At 44.4% G+C, this 24167-nt stretch overlaps 1 protein-coding gene across 1 annotated transcript in view; it reads right to left on the minus strand.

Moving 5' to 3' along the window:
- ANO1 (anoctamin 1) overlaps nt 1-24167 on the minus strand; it is a 303304-nt gene that overhangs the window by 252380 nt on the left and 26757 nt on the right. The window contains exon 3 of the mRNA XM_063944141.1: nt 15916-16084. The gene's annotated coding sequence lies outside the window, so the exon portion shown is untranslated. The remainder of the gene's footprint in view (nt 1-15915; nt 16085-24167) is intronic.

Consider the following 24167-nt stretch of genomic DNA (forward strand, 5'->3'; position numbering starts at 1 on the left):
ATTCGCAATATTGCGAATACATCGTTTGCAATTTTAAGATGCTAAGATACACTCCCAGTAGGCGGCGGCTTAGCGTGTGTAACTCTGCTAAAATCGCCTTGCGAGCGAACAACTCGGAATGAGGGCCCATGTGTGGGCCCCCTCCTTTCCTGTAGCCGTCACCACCGCTGTTAGCGCTCTCAGCACTGAGTCTCTGGCACATGCATGCACAGGACTCCGAAAAAATGGCCGCCCCACCATTTTTTCGCAGTCCTGCGCATGCGCTGTAGACTCTGGCACTGTACCAGAGTCTCTAGTGCTCAGTGCGCTAGCAGCGGCGGTGACGGCTACGGGAGAGGAGGAGGCCCCCACACAGTCACCGATGGACGCCGGAAAGGTAAGTATAGAAGAAATAGGTGCAGTGTGTGCGGTGTGGGCCCCCTCTGGACCCAGGGGCCCGTGTGCACCGCATAAACTGCACCCATTATAGATACGCCACTGATCCCGCCCCATCTGTGACCTGTAGTTTGCACAGGCCACACAGTTCAGTCCATAATGTACTTCCTTTTGGGTCAAAAATAAGGTCAAACCGGTTTTGGTACCTATTTACACTCCTCTTGTAAATAGGTGGGAGCTTCAGGAATAAGGGTTGTAGGAAAATAAATGCTGTGTGAAGTTTTCCAGGTGCCAAATTGTCAGGTAATAGGTAACGCAGATGTTCTGACTGGCGCCACCTGTATGATACCAAATGCAATAAAACAATGAATAAATGTTAAAGGATTGTCCTGCATTCTGGGAGAATGAGCGACTTCCCAAAAAGTCCCACGGGGTTAAGAGATACAATGAACTAGGGCATTACTACGTGCAAAAAAAGAACTAGGGCGCTACTACATGCATACAATGAACTAGGGTACTACTATGTGCATAAAATGAACTAGGGCACTACACGTGCATACAATGAAATAGGACGCTACTACGTGCAGACAATGAACTTCGGGCGCTACTATGTGCATAAAATGAACTAGGGCACTACTACGTGCATAAAATTAACTAGGGCACTACACATGCATACAATGAACTAGGACGCTACTATGTGCATACAATGAACTTCGGGAGATACTACGTGAATAAAATGAACTAGGGCACTACTACGTGAATAAAATGAACTAGGGCACTACTACATGCAGAAAATGAACTAGGGTACTACTATGTGCATACAATGAACTAGGGTACTACTATGTGCATACAATGAACTAGGGCACAGCTACGTGCATAAAATGAACTAGGACACTACTATGAGCATACAATGAACTAGGGCATTACTACGTTCATAAAATGAACTAGGGCACTACTACGTGAATAAAATGAACTAGGGCACTACTACGTGCATAAAATGAACTTGGGTACTACTATGTGCATACAATGAACTAGGGTACTACTATGTGCATACAATGAACTAGGGTACTACTATGTGCATACAATGAACTAGAGCACTGCTACGTGCATAAAATGAACTAGGGCACTACTACGTGTATAAAATTAACTAGGGCACTACACATGCATACAATAAACTAGGACGCTACTATGTGCATACCATGAACTTCGGGAGATACTACGTGCATAAAATGAACTAGGGCACTACTACGTTCATAAAATGAACTAGGGCACTACTACGTGAATAAAATGAACTAGGGCACTACTACATGCAGAAAATTAACTAGGGTACTACTATGTGCATACAATGAACTAGGGTACTACTATGTGCATACAATGAACTAGGGTACTACTATGTGCATACAATGAACTAGAGCACTGCAACGTGCATAAAATGAACTAGGGCACTACTATGTGCATACAATGAACTGGGGAACTACTACATGCATACAATGGACTTGGGCATTTCTACATGCATAAAATGAATTAGGGAACTACTATGTGCATACAGTGGACTAGAGCACAGCTTTATGCATACAATGAACTAGGGCACTACTACGTGCATAAAAATTAACTAGGGCACTACTAAGTGCATAAAATGAACTAGGTCACTAATATGTGCATACAATGAACTAATGCACTACTAAATGCATAAAATGAACTAGGTCACTAATATGTGCGTAAAATGAACTAGTGCACTACTACGTGCATAAAATGAACTAGGACACTACAACTTCCATTAAGTGCACTAGGAAACTAGTACATGCATTAAACTAACTAAATCATTACTATGTGCATAAAACGAACTAGTGCACTGTTACGTGCATAAAATGAACTAGGGCACTGCTACATGCATAAAACAAATTAGGGCACTACTACGTGCATAAAATGAACTAGGGCACTGCTACGTGCATAAAATGAACTAGGGCACTTCTACTTGCATAAAATAAACTAAGGTGCTGCTACGTGCATAAAATTAACTAGTGCAGTACTACATGCATAAATTTACTAGGGCACTACTACGTGTATAAAATGAAGTAGGGCACTACTATGAGCATAAAATGAACTAGGACACTACTACGTGCATAAAATGAACTAGAACATTGCTATATGCATAAAATGAACTAGGGTACTACTACGTTCATAAAACGAACTAGGGCGCTACTATGTGCATACAATGAACTAGGGCACTACTACATGCATAAAATGAAGTAGGGCACTACTAAGTGCATAAAATGAAGTAGGGCACTACTAAGTGCATAAAATGAACTAGGGCACTACTACGTGCACAAAACTTACTAGGTCACTGCTACATGCATAAAATGAATTAGATCACTGATACGTGCATAAAATGAACTAGTGCACTGCTACGTGCATAAAATGAACTAGGGCACTGCTACGTGCATAAAACAAATTAGGGCACTACTACGTGCATAAAATGAACTAGGGCACTGCTACGTGCATAAAATGAACTTGGGAACTTCTACTTGCATAAAATAAACTAGGTGCTGCTACGTGCATAAAATGAACTAGTGCATTGCTACATGCATAAAATGAACTAGGGTACTACTACGTGCATAAAATTAACTAGGGCACTACTACGTGTATAAAATTAAGTAGGGCACTACTTTGAGCATAAAATTAACTAGGATACTACTACGTGCATAAAATGAACTAGTATATTGCTACATGCATAAAATTAACTAGGGTACTACTACGTGCATAAAACGAACTAGGGCACTACTACGTGCATAAAACGAACTAGGGCACTACTACATGCATACAATGAACTAGGGCACTACTAAGTGCATACAATGAACTAAGGCACTACTAAGTGCATACAATGAACTAGGGCAATACTACGTGCAAAAAAAGAACTAGGGCGCTACTACATGCATACAATGAACTAGGGTACTGCTATGTGAATAAAACGAACTAGGGCACTACACGTGCATACAATGATATAGGACGTTACTATGTGCATACAATGATATAGGACGTTACTATGTGCATACAATGAACTTCGGGTGCTGCTATGTGCATAAAATGAACTAGGGCACTACTACATGCATAAAATTAACTAGGGCACTACACGTACATACAATGATATAGGATGCTACTATGTGCATACAATGAACTTCAGGCGCTGCTATGTTCATAAAATGAACTAGGGCACTGCTACGTGCATAAAATTAACTAGGGCACTACACATGCATAAAATGAACTTCGGGAGATACTACGTGCATAAAATGAACTAGGGCACTACTATGTGCATAAAATGAACTAGGGCACTACTACGTGCATAAAATGAACTAGGGCACTACTACATGCATGAAATGAACTAGGGCGGTACTACGTGAATAAAATTAACTAGGGCACTACTACATGCATAAAATGAACTAGGGTACTACTATGTGCATACAATGAACTAGGGTACTACTATGTGCATACAATGAACTAGGGCACTACTATGTGCATACACGAACTAGAGCACTTCTACGTCCATAAAATGAACTAGGGCGCTGCTATGTGCATAAACTGAACTAGAGCACTGCTACCTGCATAAAATGAACCAGGGCACTACTATGTGCATACAGTGGACTAGAGCACGGCTTCATACATACAATGAACTAGGCCACTACTACGTGTATAAAAATGAACTAGGGCACTACTAAGTGCATAAAATGAACTAGGTCACTATTACATGCATAAAACTAACTAAATCACTACTATGTGCATAAAACGTACTAGTGCACTATTACGTGCATAAAATGAACTAGGGCACTGCTACATGCATAAATCAAATTAGGGCACTACTACATGCATAAAATGAACTAGGGCACAACTACGTGCATAAAATGAACTAGGGCACTGCTATGTGCATAAAATGAACTAGGGCACTTCTACTTGCATAAAATAAACTAGGGTGCTGCTAAATGCATAAAATGAACTAGGACACTACTACGTGTATATAATGAAGTAGGGCACTACTATGAGCATAAAATGAACTAGGACACTACTACATGCATAAAATGAACTAGTACATTGCTGCATGCATAAAATGAACTAGGGTACTACTACGTGCATAAAACTAACTAGATTACTGCTATGTGCATAAAGTGAACTAGGGCACTACTACGTGCATAAAATAAACTAGGGTGCTGCTACGTGCATAAAATGAACTAGTGCATTGCTACATGCATAAAATGAACTAGGGCACTACTACGTGCATAAAATAAACTAGGGTGCTGCTACGTGCATAAAATGAACTAGTGCATTGCTACATGCATAAAATGAACTAGGGCACTACTACGTGCATAAAATAAACTAGGGTGCTGCTACGTGCATAAAATGAACTAGTGCATTGCTACATGCATAAAATTAGCTAGGGTACTACTACGTGCATAAAACTAACTAGATCACTGCTACGTGCATAAAGGGAACTAGGGCACTACTACGTGCATAAAATAAACTAGGATGCTGCTACGTGCATAAAATGAACTAGTGCATTGCTACATGCATAAAATGAACTAGGGCACTACTACGTGCATAAAATAAACTAGGGCACTACTACGTGCATAAAATAAACTAGGGTGCTGCTACGTGCATAAAACTAACTAGATCACTGCTACGTGCATAAAGTGAACTAGGGCACTACTACGTGCATAAAGTAAACTAGGATGCTGCTACGTGCATAAAATGAACTAGTGCATTGCTACATGCATAAAATGAACTAGGGCACTACTACGTGTATATAATGAAGTAGGGCACTACTACGTGTATATAATGAACTAGGACACTACTACTTGCATAAAATGACCAGGGAGCTACTACGTGCATAAAACTAACTAGATCACTGCTACGTGCATAAAGTGAACTAGGGCACTACTACGTGCATAAAGTAAACTAGGGTGCTGCTACGTGTATATAATGAACTAGTGCATTGCTACATGCATAAAATGAACTAGGGCACTACTACGTGCATAAAATAAACTAGGGCACTACTACGTGCATAAAATAAACTAGGGTGCTGCTACGTGCATAAAACTAACTAGATCACTGCTACGTGCATAAAGTGAACTAGGGCACTACTACGTGCATAAAGTAAACTAGGGTGCTGCTACGTGCATATAATGAACTAGTGCATTGCTACATGCATAAAATGAACTAGGGCACTACTACGTGCACAAAATGAACTAGGGCACTACTACGTGCATAAAATTTGGCATTTTCCACACTTTTGTGCATGCTCACACGCGGCTGTGTGCATTCGCGAGGATTTAAACTGTGATTGCATGGGATCGCAGTTTAAGAGCTAGCTAGCAGGGAGGGGCGGCGGCATTGAGGGGGACATGGTCTGGACAATGGTGGCATATCCGGACCGTTTTCGCGCGCGGGGGGGGGGAGGCGTGAAGGCTGCGTGCTGTCACACGCAGCCACTCTGACCCAAAACATGGTGGTCTGGTGAACGCAGGTGGCTACCCTTAATATGCAAGTGCATTGCTGTTTAGCGATGCGCTCACATTTTTTTTTTGGGGGGGGGACCCAGCATGCTAGAGTAAGAAGTTGTACAGTAGTTTTGCGATTTTCCACTGTTTCTCTTTCTCAGTTCGTTTTCAGAAACAATCGGGCCTAATTTAATTTTAATAGTTCTCATGTTTTCACTTACGGTAATGTTTTCAGTTATGCAGCCCATACATGAAGAATGTATCAGGCCAATTCTCTGTTCTGCTGATGCTTGGGTTATCTGATCAGCAAAATCTAACATGTTGGACAATCTTGATTTCCACCCAAAAATGATAGGAATCATCAAATCTGGGATTTTTAACATGTTTTTTTTTTTTTACGTCCTAGAGGATGCTGGGGTCCATATTAGTACCATGGGGTATAGACGGGTCCACCAGGAGCCATTGGCACTTTAAGAGTTTGAGAGTGTGGGCTGACTCCTCCCTCAATGCCCCTCCTACCAGACTCAGTTTAGAAAATGTGCCCTGAGGAGCCGGTCACAGCTAGGGGAGCTCTACAGAGCTTCTTTAGTAAAGTTTTTTTTTAGAGTTTATTATTTTACAGGGAGGCTGCTGGCAAAAGCCTCCCTACTTCGTATGACTGAGGGGGGGAGCAGTGTCCGCCCTGTGGGGTCTGAGTCACTACCTCCGCTGACAGGACACTGAGCTCCTGAGGGGATAGATCGTTCCCTGCCACAGGGGATCATTCACCCCAGCAGCAGTTACTCTTGCGCTTTCAGTTACACTCATGCTTTCAGTTACTCTCGTGCTTTCAGTTACACTCATGCTTTCATTCACCCTCATGCTTTTAGTTACTGTCATGCTTTCAGTTACACTCATGCTTTCAGTCACCCTCATGCTTTCAGTTACTCTCATGCTTTCAGTTACACTCATGATTTCAGTCACACTCATGCTTTCAGTTACTCTCATGCTTTCAGTTACACTCATGATTTCAGTCACACTCATGCTTTCAGTTACTCTTGTGCTTTCAGTCAACCTTATACTTTCAGTTACACTCATGCTTTCACTTACTCTCATGTTTTCAGTTACACTCATGGGGGGTAATTCCAAGTTGATCGCAGCAGAAATTTTGTTAGCAACTGGGCAAAACCATGGTGGTCAGTCAGAGTTGTTCGCTCGTTATTTGTCTTTCGCAACGGAGCGATTAGTCGCTAATGCGCATGCGCAATGTCTGCGGTGCGACTGCGCCAAGTAAATTTGCTATGCAGTTAGGTATTTTACTCACGGCATTACAAGGTTTTTTCTTCGTTCTGGTGATCGTAATGTGATTGACAGGAAGTGGGTGTTTCTGGGCGGAAACTAAGCCGTTTTATGGGTGTGTGTGAAAAAACGCTACAGTTTCTGGGAAAAACGCGGGAGTGTCTGTAGAAACGGAGGAGTGTCTGGGCGAACGCTGGGTGGGTTTGTGACGTCAAACCAGGAACGACAAGCCGTGAACTGATCGCAGATACCGAGTAAGTCTGGAGTTACTCAGAAACTGCAAAGAAGTGTCTATTCGCAATTCTGCTAATCTTTCGTTCGCAATTTTGATAAGCTAAGATTCACTCCCAGTAGGCGGCGGCTTAGCGTGTGCAAAGTAGAGATGAGCGCCGGAAATTTTTCGGGTTTTGTGTTTTGGTTTTGGGTTCGGTTCCGCGGCCGTGTTTTGGGTTCGACCGCGTTTTGGCAAAACCTCACCGAATTTTTTTTGTCGGATTCGGGTGTGTTTTGGATTCGGGTGTTTTTTTTAAAAAACACTAAAAAACAGCTTAAATCATAGAATTTGGGGGTCATTTTGATCCCAAAGTATTATTAACCTCAAAAACCATAATTTACACTCATTTTCAGTCTATTATGAATACCTCACACCTCACAATATTATTTTTAGTCCTAAAATTTGCACCGAGGTCGCTGGATGACTAAGCTAAGCGACCCTAGTGGCCGACACAAACACCGGGCCCATCTAGGAGTGGCACTGCAGTGTCACGCAGGATGTCCCTTCCAAAAAACCCTCCCCAAACAGCACATGACGCAAAGAAAAAAAGAGGCGCAATGAGGTAGCTGTGTGAGTAAGATAGGCGACCCTAGTGGCCGACACAAATACCGGGCCCATCTAGGAGTGGCACTGCAGTGTCACGCAGGATGTCCCTTCCAAAAAACCCTCCCCAAACAGCACATGACGCAAAGAAAAAAAGAGGCGCAATGAGGTAGCTGTGTGAGTAAGATAAGCGACCCTAGTGGCCGACACAAACACCGGGCCCATATAGGAGTGGCACTGCAGTGTCACGCAGGATGGCCCTTCCAAAAAACCGTCCCCAAACAGCACATGACGCAAAGAAAAAAAGAGGCGCAATGAGGTAGCTGTGTGAGTAAGATAAGCGACCCTAGTGGCCGACACAAACACCGGGCCCATCTAGGAGTGGCACTGCAGTGTCACGCAGGATGGCCCTTCCAAAAAACCCTCCCCAAACAGCACATGACGCAAAGAAAAAAAGAGGCGCAATGAGGTAGCTGTGTGAGTAAGATAAGCGACCCTAGTGGCCGACACAAACACCGGGCCCATCTAGGAGTGGCACTGCAGTGTCACGCAGGATGGCCCTTCCAAAAAACCCTCCCCAAACAGCACATGACGCAAAGAAAAAAAGAGGCGCAATGAGGTAGCTGTGTGAGTAAGATAAGCGACCCTAGTGGCCGACACAAACACCGGGCCCATCTAGGAGTGGCACTGCAGTGTCACGCAGGATGGCCCTTCCAAAAAACCCTCCCCAAACAGCACATGACGCAAAGAAAAATTAAAGAAAAAAGAGGTGCAAGATGGAATTGTCCTTGGGCCCTCCCACCCACCCTTATGTTGTATAAACAGGACATGCACACTTTAACCAACCCATCATTTCAGTGACAGGGTCTGCCACACGACTGTGACTGAAATGACGGGTTGGTTTGGACCCCCACCAAAAAAGAAGCAATTAATCTCTCCTTGCACAAACTGGCTCTACAGAGGCAAGATGTCCACCTCATCATCATCCTCCGATATATCACCGTGTACATCCCCCTCCTCACAGATTATCAATTCGTCCCCACTGGAATCCACCATCTCAGCTCCCTGTGTACTTTGTGGAGGCAATTGCTGCTGGTCAATGTCTCCACGGAGGAATTGATTATAATTCATTTTAATGAACATCATCTTCTCCACATTTTCTGGATGTAACCTCGTACGCCGATTGCTGACAAGGTGAGCGGCAGCACTAAACACTCTTTCGGAGTACACACTTGTGGGAGGACAACTTAGGTAGAATAAAGCCAGTTTGTGCAAGGGCCTCCAAATTGCCTCTTTTTCCTGCCAGTATAAGTACGGACTGTGTGACGTGCCTACTTGGATGCGGTCACTCATATAATCCTCCACCATTCTTTCAATGTTGAGAGAATCATATGCAGTGACAGTAGACGACATGTCCGTAATCGTTGTCAGGTCCTTCAATCCGGACCAGATGTCAGCATCAGCAGTCGCTCCAGACTGCCCTGCATCACCGCCAGCGGGTGGGCTCGGAATTCTGAGCCTTTTCCTCGCACCCCCAGTTGCGGGAGAATGTGAAGGAGGAGATGTTGACAGGTCGCGTTCCGCTTGACTTGACAATTTTCTCACCAGCAGGTCTTTCAACCCCAGCAGACTTGTGTCTGCCGGAAAGAGAGATCCAAGGTAGGCTTTAAATCTAGGATCGAGCACGGTGGCCAAAATGTAGTGCTCTGATTTCAACAGATTGACCACCCGTGAATCCTTGTTAAGCGAATTAAGGGCTCCATCCACAAGTCCCACATGCCTAGCGGAATCGCTCCGTGTTAGCTCCTCCTTCAATGTCTCCAGCTTCTTCTGCAAAAGCCTGATGAGGGGAATGACCTGACTCAGGCTGGCAGTGTCTGAACTGACTTCACGTGTGGCAAGTTCAAAGGGCATCAGAACCTTGCACAACGTTGAAATCATTCTCCACTGCGCTTGAGACAGGTGCATTCCACCTCCTATATCGTGCTCAATTGTATAGGCTTGAATGGCCTTTTGCTGCTCCTCCAACCTCTGAAGCATATAGAGGGTTGAATTCCACCTCGTTACCACTTCTTGCTTCAGATGATGGCAGGGCAGGTTCAGTAGTTTTTGGTGGTGCTCCAGTCTTCTGTACGTGGTGCCTGTACGCCGAAAGTGTCCCGCAATTCTTCTGGCCACCGACAGCATCTCTTGCACGCCCCTGTCGTTTTTTAAATAATTCTGCACCACCAAATTCAAGGTATGTGCAAAACATGGGACGTGCTGGAATTTGCCCATATTTAATGCACACACAATATTGCTGGCGTTGTCCGATGCCACAAATCCACAGGAGAGTCCAATTGGGGTAAGCCATTCCGCGATGATCTTCCTCAGTTGCCGTAAGAGGTTTTCACTTTTCAGCTGTGTGCGTATTCTGGAAACCGGTGATACAAAGTGTAGCCTGCCTAGGAAAGAGTTGGCGTTTGCGAGATGCTGCTACTGGTGCCGCCGCTGCTGTTCTTGCGGCGGGAGTCCATACATCTACCCAGTGGGCTGTCACAGTCATATAGTCCTGACCCTGCCCTGCTCCACTTGTCCACATGTCCGTGGTTAAGTGGACATTGGGTACAGCTGCATTTTTTAGGACACTGGTGACTCTTTTTCTGAGGTCTGTGTACATTTTCGGTATCGCCTGCCTAGAGAAATGGAACCTAGATGGTATTTGGTACCGGGGACACAGTACCTCCAACAAGTCTCTAGTTGGCTCTGCAGTAATGATGGATACCGGAACCACGTTTCTCACCACCCAGGATGCCAAGGCCTCAGTTATCCGCTTTGCAGTAGGATGACTGATGTGATATTTCATCTTCCTCGCAAAGGACTGTTGGACAGTCAATTGCTTGGTGGAAGTAGTAAAAGTGGTCTTACGACTTCCCCTCTGGGATGACCATCGACTCCCAGCAGCAACAACAGCAGCGCCAGCAGCAGTAGGCGTTACACGCAAGGATGCATCGGAGGAATCCCAGGCAGGAGAGGAATCGTCAGAATTGCCAGTGACATGGCCTGCAGGACTATTGACATTCCTGGGGAAGGAGGAAATTGACACTGAGGGAGTTGGTGGGGTGGTTTGCGTGAGCTTGGTTACAAGAGGAAGGGATTTACTGGTCAGTGGACTGCTTCCGCTGTCACCCAAAGTTTTTGAACTTGTCACTGACTTATTATGAATGCGCTGCAGGTGACGTATAAGGGAGGATGTTTTCCGAGGTGGTTAACGTCCTTACCCCTACTTATTACAGCTTGACAAAGGCAACACACGGCTTGACACCTGTTGTCCGCATTTCTGTTGAAATACTTCCACACCGAAGAGCTGATTTTTTTGGTATTTTCACCAGGCATGTCAGTGGCCATATTCCTCCCACGGACAACAGGTGTCTCCCCGGGTGCCTGACTTAAACAAACCACCTCACCATCAGAATCCTCCTGGTCAATTTCCTCCCCAGCGCCAGCAACACCCATATCCTCCTCATCCTGGTGTACTTCAACACTGACATCTTCAATCTGACTATCAGGAACTGGACTGCGGGTGCTCCTTCCAGCACTTGCAGGGGGCGTGCAAATGGTGGAAGGCGCATGCTCTTCACGTCCAGTGTTGGGAAGGTCAGGCATCGCAACCGACACAATTGGAGTCGGACTCTCCTTGTGGATTTGGGATTTCGAAGAACGCACAGTTCTTTGCGGTGCTACTGCTTTTGCCAGCTTGAGTCTTTTCATTTTTCTAGCGAGAGGCTGAGTGCTTCCATCCTCATGTGAAGCTGAACCACTAGCCATGAACATAGGCCAGGGCCTCAGCCGTTCCTTGCCACTCCGTGTGGTAAATGGCATATTGGCAAGTTTACGCTTCTCCTCCGACAATTTTATTTTAGGTTTTGGAGTCCTTTTTTTACTGATATTTGGTGTTTTGGATTTGACATGCTCTGTACTATGACATTGGGCATCGGCCTTGGCAGACGACGTTGCTGGCATTTCATCGTCTCGGCCATGACTAGTGGCAGCAGCTTCAGCACGAGGTGGAAGTGGATCTTGATCTTTCCCTAATTTTAGAACCTCAACATTTTTGTTCTCCATATTTTAATAGGCACAACTAAAAGGCACCTCAGGTAAACAATGGAGATGGATGGATACTAGTATACTTATGGATGGACTGCCGAGTGCCGACACAGAGGTAGCTACAGCCGTGGACTACCGTACTGTGTCTGCTGCTAATATAGACTGGATGATAATGATATGAAATCAATATATATATGTATGTATATATAATATCACTAGTACTGCAGCCGGACAGGTAGATAATATATTTATTAGGTAATGATGACTGATGACGGACCTGCTGGACACTGTCAGCTCAGCAGCACCGCAGACTGCTACAGTAAGCTACTATACTATAGTAGTATGTACAAAGAAGAAAGAAAAAAAAAAACCACGGGTAGGTGGTATACAATTATGGATGGACTGCCGAGTGCCGACACAGAGGTAGCTACAGCCGTGGACTAACGTACTGTGTCTGCTGCTAATATAGACTGGATGATAATGATATGAAATCAATATATATATGTATGTATATATAATATCACTAGTACTGCAGCCGGACAGGTAGATAATATATTTATTAGGTAATGATGACTGATGACGGACCTGCTGGACACTGTCAGCTCAGCAGCACCGCAGACTGCTACAGTAAGCTACTATACTATAGTAGTATGTACAAAGAAGAAAGAAAAAAAAAAAACCACGGGTAGGTGGTATACAATTATGGATGGACTGCCGAGTGCCGACACAGAGGTAGCTACAGCCGTGGACTAACGTACTGTGTCTGCTGCTAATATAGACTGGATGATTGATAATGAGATGAAATCAATATATATATGTATGTATATATAATATCACTAGTACTGCAGCCGGACAGGTAGATAATATATTTATTAGGTAATGATGACTGATGACGGACCTGCTGGACACTGTCAGCTCAGCAGCACCGCAGACTGCTACAGTAAGCTACTATACTCTATAGTAGTATGTACAAAGAAGAAAGAAAAAAAAAAACCACGGGTAGGTGGTATACAATTACGGATGGACTGCCGAGTGCCGACACAGAGGTAGCTACAGCCGTGGACTACCGTACTGTGTCTGCTGCTAATATAGACTGGATGATAATGAGATGAAATCAATATATATATATGTATGTATATATAATATCACTAGTACTGCAGCCGGACAGGTAGATAATATATTTATTAGGTAATGATGACTGATGACGGACCTGCTGGACACTGTCAGCTCAGCAGCACCGCAGACTGCTACAGTAAGCTACTATACTATAGTAGTATGTACAAAGAAGAAAGAAAAAAAAAAACCCACGGGTAGGTGGTATACAATTATGGATGGACTGCCGAGTGCCGACACAGAGGTAGCTACAGCCGTGGACTAACGTACTGTGTCTGCTGCTAATATAGACTGGATGATTGATAATGAGATGAAATCAATATATATATGTATGTATATATAATATCACTAGTACTGCAGCCGGACAGGTAGATAATATATTTATTAGGTAATGATGACTGATGATGGACCTGCTGGACACTGTCAGCTCAGCAGCACCGCAGACTGCTACAGTAAGCTACTATACTCTATAGTAGTATGTACAAAGAAGAAAGAAAAAAAAAAAACACGGGTAGGTGGTATACAATTATGGATGGACTGCCGAGTGCCGACACAGAGGTAGCTACAGCCGTGGACTAACGTACTGTGTCTGCTGCTAATATAGAGTCTAGACTGGATGATAAATTATTGATAATGAGATGAAATCAATATAATATCACTAGTACTGCAGCCGGACAGGTACTATATATATTTATTATGTAATGACTGATGACGGACCTGCTGGACACTGTCAGGTCAGCACAGCACCGCAGACTGCTACAGTAAGCTACTATAGTAGTATGTATAAAGAAGAATGAAAAAAAAAAAAAACCACGGGTAGGTGGTATACAATATTATATATATATATATATATATATATATATATATATTATATACAATTATATATATATATATATATATATTAAACTGGTGGTGATTGATTATTAAACTGGTGGTCACTTCAGGTCACGTTGCAACTTGCAACTAGTACTCCGAGGCCTAAGCAGACAATCACAAAATATATTATTATACTGGTGGTCAGTGTGGTCACAACAATGGCAGTGTGGCACTGACTCTGGCAGCAAAAGTGTGCACTGTACGTTATATGTACTCCTGAGTCCTGCTCTCAGACTCTAACTGCTCCCCACTGTCAGTGTCTCCCCCACAAGTCAGATAATACACTTACAGTCACACTATCTATTATCTAATCTAGTATAAATATCACTTCAGCAAGTAGTATAGTAGTATACAGTATAGTAGTACTCCTCCTAATAATGCTCCCCAAAATACTGTGTCTCTCTCTTCTCTAAACGGAGAGGACGCCAGCCACGTCCTCTCCCTATGACTCTCAATGCACGTGTGAAAATGGTGGCGACGCGCGGCTCCTTATATAGAATCCGAGTCTCGCGATAGAATCCGAGCCTCGCGAGAATCCGACAGCGTGATGATGACGTTCGGGCGCGCTCGGGTTAGCCGAGCAAGGCGGGAAGATCCGAGTCGCTCGGACCCGTGAAAAAAAACATGAAGTTCGGGCGGGTTCGGATTCAGAGGAACCGAACCCGCTCATCTCTAGTGCAAAGCTGCTAAAAGCAGCTAGCGAGCGAACAACTCGGAATGACCACCCATGTGCACTGCAGGGCATAGAGATATAACATGTGCAGAGAGAGTTAGATTTGGGTGGGGTGAGTTCAATCTGCAATCTAATTTGCAGTGTAAAAATAAAGCAGCCAGTATTACCCTGCACAGAAATAAAATAACCCACCCAAATCTAAATCTCTCTGCAAATGTTATATCTGCCCCCCCTGCAGTGCACATGGGTGGTCATTCCGAGTTGTTCGCTCGGTAAATTTCTTTGCATCGCAGCGATTTTCCGCTTAGTGCGCATGCGCAATGTTCGCACTGCGACTGCGCCAAGTAAATTTGCTATGAAGTTAGGTATTTTACTCACGGCTTTTTCTTCGTTCAGGCGATCGTAATGTGATTGACAGGAAGTGGGTGTTTCTGGGCGGAAACTGGCCGTTTTATGGGTGTGTGAAAAAACGCTACCGTTTCTGGGAAAAACGCGGGAGTGGCTGGAGAAACGGGGGAGTATCTGGGCGAACGCTGGGTGTGTTTGTGACGTCAAACCAGGAACGACAAGCACTAAACTGATCGCAGATGCCGAGTAAGTCTGGAGCTACTCAGAAACTGCTAAGAGGTGTGTAATCGCAATTTTGAGAATCTTTCGTTCGCAATTTTAAGAAGCTAAGATTCACTCCCAGTAGGCGGCGGCTTAACGTGTGCAAAGCTGCTAAAAGCAGCTTGCGAGCGAACAACTCGGAATGAGGGCCCTGGTTTTGCCCAACTGCTAAAAAATGTCCTGCTGCGATCAACTTGGAATTTTACCCCCATGGTTCAGTTACTTTTACACACCCAACAGTTCTACTTTCTCAGCCCGCCTCCATCTACAACTCTTGTTTATTATTGGTTTCAGTTTTATCCAGATAGTTTTATATCATTACAAGCTGCTTGTTTTTTAAGTGTTACTATAAATACACAGAGACACTTTAGACATAATAAATCTTTCTGAATATGCTAATGAAACGCTTCCTAATATTAGGATGCTATTCCTTGTGTGCCTATACAAGACGTGCTAGACTTTACAATACAGTATACATACTGTGGCATCATCCACTTTCACTTTGGCAATTAGAATGCATTACCCTTATTAAACCCACGTTCTGTAATCCACCTGCTAAGACATGTCCCTCTATGTGACATGACCAGGCTCCCACAACCCACCTGTCCTGTGTGGAGTAGATAATGTTCCAGAATCATCCTCGCTGTGTTACTTTGTTGCTGTAAAATAGATGCCCGACGATGGATACATGCCACGGTCAGATTGCTGGGTGTAGGGACAGTTGGTACAGCAGGTGCAAAAGCCGGAGCTCATCTAATGAGCAACTTCTTCCTGCAGAAGGGAATGAGAGAGAATATAATCAGGCAAACACAACAATCATTGCTCTGATATCTTCTATACGTGTCCCCAGGATCATGCATGTACAACTGAATTTTCTTATATTCCTAACCCATGTGTTTTAAATATATTCATATGTACTTGTATTTACATGTGTTTTAGAGCCACGCGCACTGTCATTAGGTAATTATAGACAATACAGGTTGAGTATCCCTTATCCAAAATGCTTGGGACCAGAGGTAATTTGGATATGGGATTTTTCCGTATTTTGGAATAATTGCATACCATAATGAGATATCATGGTGATGGGACCTAAATCTAAGCACAGAATGCATTTATGTTACATATACACCTTATACACACAGCCTGAAGGTAGTTTTAGCCAATATTTTTTATAACTTTGCGCATTAAACAAAGTGTGTCTACATTCACACAATTTATTTATGTTTCATATACACCTTATACACACAGCCTGAAGGTCATTTAATACAATATTTTTAATAACTTTGTGTATTAAACTAAGTTTGTGTACATTGAGCCATCAAAAAACAAAGGTTTCACTATCTCACTCTCACTCAAAAAAGTCCGTATTTCGTAATATTCCGTATTTCGGAATATTTGGATATGGGATACTCAACCTGTACTAGGTTTAAATACTAACCACCAATCTTACATCATTGTTTTTAGATTTTGCCCACTCATTCTGTAACCATTAGAGCTGTGCACTTGAAATTTTTCGGGTTTTGTGTTTTGGTTTTGGGTTCGGTTCCGCGGCCGTGTTTTGGGTTCGACCGCGTTTTGGCAAAACCTCACCGAATTTTTTTTGTCGGATTCGGGTGTGTTTTGGATTCGGGTGTTTTTTTTCAAAAAACACTAAAAAAACAGCTTAAATCATAGAATTTGGGGGTCATTTTGATCCCAAAGTATTATTAACCTCAAAAACCATAATTTCCACTCATTTTCAGTCTATTCTGAATACCTCACACCTCACAATATTATTTTTAGTCCTAAAATTTGCACCGAGGTCGCTGGATGACTAAGCTAAGCGACCCTAGTGGCCGACACAAACACCGGGCCCATCTAGGAGTGGCACTGCAGTGTCACGCAGGATGGCCCTTCCAAAAAACACTCCCCAAACAGCACATGACGCAAAGAAAAAAAGAGGCGCAATGAGGTAGCTGTGTGAGTAAGATAAGCGACCCTAGTGGCCGACACAAACACCGGGCCCATCTAGGAGTGGCACTGCAGTGTCACGCAGGATGGCCCTTCCAAAAAACACTCCCCAAACAGCACATGACGCAAAGAAAAAAAGAGGCGCAATGAGGTAGCTGTGTGAGTAAGCTAAGCGACCCTAGTGGCCGACACAAACACCTGGCCCATCTAGGAGTGGCACTGCAGTGTCACGCAGGATGGCCCTTCCAAAAAACACTCCCCAAACAGCACATGACGCAAAGAAAAAAAGAGGCGCAATGAGGTAGCTGTGTGAGTAAGATAAGCGACCCTAGTGGCCGACACAAACACCGGGCCCATCTAGGAGTGGCACTGCAGTGTCACGCAGGATGGCCCTTCCAAAAAACACTCCCCAAACAGCACATGACGCAAAGAAAAATTAAAGAAAAAAGAGGTGCAAGATGGAATTGTCCTTGGGCCCTACCACCCACCCTTATGTTGTATAAACAGGACATGCACACTTTAACCAACCCATCATTTCAGTGACAGGGTCTGCCACACGACTGTGACTGAAATGACGGGTTGGTTTGGACCCCCACCAAAAAAGAAGCAATTAATCTCTCCTTGCACAAACTGGCTCTACAGAGGCAAGATGTCCACCTCATCATCATCCTCCGATATATCACCGTGTACATCCCCCTCCTCACAGATTATCAATTCGTCCCCACTGGAATCCACCATCTCAGCTCCCTGTGTACTTTGTGGAGGCAATTGCTGCTGGTCAATGTCTCCACGGAGGAATTGATTATAATTCATTTTAATGAACATCATCTTCTCCATATTTTCTGGAAGTAACCTCGTACGCCGATTGCTGACAAGGTGAGCGGCGGCACTAAACACTCTTTCGGAGTACACACTTGTGGGAGGGCTACTTAGGTAGAATAAAGCCAGTTTGTGCAAGGGCCTCCAAATTGCCTCTTTTTCCTGCCAGTATAAGTACGGACTGTGTGACGTGCCTAATTGGATGCGGTCACTCATATAATCCTCCACCATTCTTTCAATGGGGAGAGAATCATATGCAGTGACAGTAGACGACATGTCCGTAATCGTTGACAGGTCCTTCAGTCCGGACCAGATGTCAGCATCAGCAGTCGCTCCAGACTGCCCTGCATCACCGCCAGCGGGTGGGCTCGGAATTCTGAGCCTTTTCCTCGCACCCCCAGTTGCGGGAGAATGTGAAGGAGGAGATGTTGACAGGTCGCGTTCCGCTTGACTTGACAATTTTGTCACCAGCAGGTCTTTGAACCCCAACAGACTTGTGTCTGCCGGAAAGAGAGTTCCAAGGTAGGTTTTAAATCTAGGATCGAGCACGGTGGCCAAAATGTAGTGCTCTGATTTCAACAGATTGACCACCCGTGAATCCTTGTTAAGCGAATTAAGGGCTCCATCCACAAGTCCCACATGCCTAGCGGAATCGCTCCGTGTTAGCTCCTCCTTCAATGTCTCCAGCTTCTTCTGCAAAAGCCTGATGAGGGGAATGACCTGACTCAGGCTGGCAGTGTCTGAACTGACTTCACGTGTGGCAAGTTCAAAGGGCAGCAGAACCTTGCACAACGTTGAAATCATTCTCCACTGCGCTTGAGACAGGTGCATTCCACCTCCTATATCGTGCTGAATTGTATAGGCTTGAATGGCCTTTTGCTGCTCCTCCAACCTCTGAAGCATATATAGGGTTGAATTCCACCTCGTTACCACTTCTTGCTTCAGATGATGGCAGGGCAGGTTCAGGCGTTTTTGGTGTTGCTCCAGTCTTCTGTACATGGTGCCTGTATGCCGAAAGTGTCCCGCAATTCTTCTGGCCACCGACAGCATCTCTTGCACGCCCCTGTCGTTTTTTAAAAAATTCTGCACCACCAAATTCAAGGTATGTGCAAAACATGGGACGTGCTGGAATTTGCCCAGATTTAATGCACACACAATATTGCTGGCGTTGTCCGATGCCACAAATCCACAGGAGAGTCCAATTGGGGTAAGCCATTCTGCGATGATCTTCCTCAGTTGCCGTAAGAGGTTTTCAGCTGTGTGCGTATTCTGGAAACCGGTGATACAAAGCGTAGCCTGCCTAGGAACGAGTTGGCGTTTGCGAGATGCTGCTACTGGTGCCGCCGCTGCTGTTCTTGCGGCGGGAGTCCATACATCTACCCAGTGGGCTGTCACAGTCATATAGTCCTGACCCTGCCCTGCTCCACTTGTCCACATGTCCATGGTTAAGTGGACATTGGGTACAGCTGCATTTTTTAGGACACTGGTGACTCTTTTTCTGAGGTCTGTGTACATTTTCGGTATCGCCTGCCTAGAGAAATGGAACCTAGATGGTATTTGGTACCGGGGACACAGTACCTCCAACAAGTCTCTAGTTGGCTCTGCAGTAATGATGGATACCGGAACCACGTTTCTCACCACCCAGGATGCCAAGGCCTCAGTTATCCGCTTTGCAGCAGGATGACTGCTGTGATATTTCATCTTCCTCGCAAAGGACTGTTGGACAGTCAATTGCTTGGTGGAAGTAGTAAAAGTGGTCTTACGATTTCCCCTCTGGGATGACCATCGACTCCCAGCAGCAACAACAGCAGCGCCAGCAGCAGTAGGCGTTACACGCAAGGATGCATCGGAGGAATCCCAGGCAGGAGAGGAATCGTCAGAATTGCCAGTGACATGGCCTGTAGGACTATTGGCATTCCTGGGGAAGGAGGAAATTGACACTGAGGGAGTTGGTGGGGTGGTTTGCGTGAGCTTGGTTACAAGAGGAAGGGATTTACTGGTCAGTGGACTGCTTCCGCTGTCGCCCAAAGTTTTTGAACTTGTCACTGACTTATTATGAATGCGCTGCAGGTGACGTATAAGGGAGGATGTTCCCAGGTGGTTAACGTCCTTACCCCTACTTATTACAGCTTGACAAAGGCAACACACGGCTTGACAAATGTTGTCCGCATTTCTGTTGAAATACTTCCACACCGAAGAGCTGATTTTTTTGGTATTTTCACCAGGCATGTCAACGGCCATATTCCTCCCACGGACAACAGGTGTCTCCCCGGGTGCCTGACTTAAACAAACCACCTCACCATCAGAATCCTCCTTGTCAATTTCCTCCCCAGCGCCAGCAACACCCATATCCTCCTCATCCTGGTGTACTTCAACACTGACATCTTCAATCTGACTATCAGGAACTGGACTGCGGGTGCTCCTTCCAGCACTTGCAGGGGGCATGCAAATGGTGGAAGGCGCATGCTCTTCACGTCCAGTGTTGGGAAGGTCAGGCATCGCAACCGACACAATTGGACTCTCCTTGTGGATTTGGGATTTCGAAGAACGCACAGTTCTTTGCGGTGCTTTTGCCAGCTTGAGTCTTTTCATTTTTCTAGCGAGAGGCTGAGTGCTTCCATCCTCATGTGAAGCTGAACCACTAGCCATGAACATAGGCCAGGGCCTCAGCCGTTCCTTGCCACTCCGTGTGGTAAATGGCATATTGGCAAGTTTACGCTTCTTCTCCGACAATTTTATTTTAGATTTTGGAGTCCTTTTTTTACTGATATTTGGTGTTTTAGATTTGGATAATAGGCACAACTAAAAGGCACCTCAGGTAAACAATGGAGATGGATGGATACTAGTATACTTATGGATGGACGAGCGACTGCCGACACAGAGGTAGCTACAGCCGTGGACTACCGTACTGTGTCTGCTGCTAATATAGACTGGATGATAATGAGATGAAATCAATATATATATATATATATATATATATATATATTATATCACTAGTACTGCATCCGGACAGGTATATATATTTATTATGTAATGACTGATGACGGACCTGCTGGACACTGTCAGCTCAGCAGCACCGCAGACTGCTACAGTAAGCTACTATAGTAGTATGTATAAAGAAGAAAGAAAAAAAAAAAAACACGGGTAGGTGGTATACAATTATGGATGGACGAGCGACTGCCGACACAGAGGTAGCTACAGCCGTGGACTACCGTACTGTGTCTGCTGCTAATATAGACTGGATGATAATGAGATGAAATCAATATATATATATATATATATAATATCACACTAGTACTGCAGCCGGACAGGTAGATATATTTATTATGTAATGACTGATGACGGACCTGCTGGACACTGTCAGCTCAGCAGCACCGCAGACTGCTACAGTAAGCTACTATAGTAGTATGTATAAAGAAGAAAGAAAAAAAAAAAACCACGGGTAGGTGGTATACAATTATGGATGGACGAGCGACTGCCGACACAGAGGTAGCTACAGCCGTGGACTACCGTACTGTGTCTGCTGCTAATATAGACTGGATGATAATGAGATGAAATCAATATATATATATATATATATAATATCACTAGTACTGCAGCCGGACAGGTATATATATTTATTATGTAATGACTGATGACGGACCTGCTGGACACTGTCAGCTCAGCAGCACCGCAGACTGCTACAGTAAGCTACTATAGTAGTATGTATAAAGAAGAAAGAAAAAAAAAAAAAACCACGGGTAGGTGTATACAATTATGGATGGACGAGCGACTGCCGACACAGAGGTAGCTACAGCCGTGGACTACCGTACTGTGTCTGCTGCTAATATAGACTGGATGATAATGAGATGAAATCAATATATATATATATAATATCACACTAGTACTGCAGCCGGACAGGTAGATATATTTATTATGTAATGACTGATGACGGACCTGCTGGACACTGTCAGCTCAGCAGCACCGCAGACTGCTACAGTAAGCTACTATAGTAGTATGTATAAAGAAGAAAGAAAAAAAAAAAACCACGGGTAGGTGGTATACAATTATGGATGGACGAGCGACTGCCGACACAGAGGTAGCTACAGCCGTGGACTACCGTACTGTGTCTGCTGCTAATATAGACTGGATGATAATGAGATGAAATCAATATATATATATATATATAATATCACACTAGTACTGCAGGCGGACAGGTAGATATATTTATTATGTAATGACTGATGACGGACCTGCTGGACACTGTCAGCTCAGCAGCACCGCAGACTGCTACAGTAAGCTACTATAGTAGTATGTATAAAGAAGAAAGAAAGAAAAAAAAACCACGGGTAGGTGGTATACAATTATGGATGGACGAGCGACTGCAGACACAGAGGTAGCTACAGCCGTGGACTACCGTACTGTGTCTGCTGCTAATATAGACTGGATGATAATGAGATGAAATCAATATATATATATATATTGTCAAAGTCAGAAAAATATCCCCATACACACTGCCATATTTGCACCGCACACTGGTCCGCGCTGCGCATGCGTACGCTCTCCCGTGAAGGCGCATACCCGCAATAGCGTGCACCCGCGGGCGCACGGTATGCGTATTTACGGTAGAGTTTATGTAGTCGTAGCGTGCGACTCATTCGTTACATATTTTCACAATTAATGTAGTTTGTAGATCATGATCCCTTTGATAGTTTCTGAAAGTTTGGTTAATATAGAATGTCCCTGAGCTGAGGAATCCCTCTTTGTATCGTAGGAAGGGTCTAACAGGAGTCATGCAGTAGTGTTTGGTACCCATCGGAAGAGTATTTAAATAGCAATATTCCGGTGTTGGTTTGGAGCGTATTAATCGCTCGTGCGAATAGTTATGGACATAAGAAGTTTATGTCCATTTCTACTATTTACTCATACTCAGGTATGTGGCGGGAAACCTAGTTCCCCACCCACCTGAGCTGTTTGAAATCGTCACAGCCCACCTGTATGAATCAACCTATGACCTTTTGTTATGATGCAGGGCCGAATTCCGACGTCCAATGGACAATGGGATTGTAGGGACTGTAGGATTGCATTGTGTGTGGGGCATAAATAGGCAGGCCGACCACATCCAGCTCTCACTCTTCAACGGTTCTCATTGCTGAAAATCGGGTGCTGGATGTCCAGGCGCATGCGATCGTTTCCCCTTGTGCGTAAGTTTCTCTCCGTAATCATTGTCTTACTGTGAGCCAATTTCTCTCATCTCTCTCCATTTCTCTCTCTCTCTCTCTCCTTTCTCTTTTCTCTCACATCTCCCCTAGACTAGTATTGTATTGTATTAGATAGTATTGTATTTTGGTTAGGAAGTCTCTGTTATATTGTAGTGTATCATTTGTACTGTTATCCCCTTTTACAAGTATATTAGATATAATACAGTTAATAGGCTTTGGACCCTAAACAGTTATCTGTGTATTTTCTATAGTGTTAAGTGTTCACTTGAGCGTCGGTGACGCTCAAGCAGCTTTGTAGTTAGTCAGGTTACACAAGGTTGCACTTACACCCTGTACTCACATTAAGGTATTCTGTGTATTTCATTGGTATAAGGTTTAGACATAAAGGTATAGCGTTGTGAGCGTCTGCGCCGCTGGTGATCTCCTCGTGGTCTCGAGCGTCCGCTACGCCATAGCGAATCATTACTCTAGTCATAGCCCTTAACGTGCTGTCCTGTGATCGCTGGGCCGTGAGCGAACGTGACGCTTGAGCGTCTCGCCTACGGCGGAGCGATCGTTACGCAACCAGCGTACCCGTACGGTACTTCTTAAGTAAACAGCGTACAGTGTTCTTAGACTTCATAAAGGGTTGTTTATACGACAAAGGAATTTAGCATTGTCAATTGGGGGACTCGTCCTGTCCTTCTCATATCTGCACTAGGTAGATCAGCAGACATTATCCCCCAGCAAAGGGTGGGAGGTTGTCTCGCAGTGCTGACGGGATAAGCGTCTGCTTCGCTTAGATAAAGAGTGCTGAAGGAATCCGGGAACCGGAAGTAAGAACAAAACGCTTGTGTCTTTTAAAACTGTATTTCTCTTCTGTCTTGCGTATACACGCACGCATA

This window comes from Pseudophryne corroboree, chromosome 11 (assembly GCF_028390025.1).
Source record: "Pseudophryne corroboree isolate aPseCor3 chromosome 11, aPseCor3.hap2, whole genome shotgun sequence".
In the NCBI taxonomy this organism is placed as follows: Eukaryota; Metazoa; Chordata; class Amphibia; order Anura; family Myobatrachidae; genus Pseudophryne; species Pseudophryne corroboree.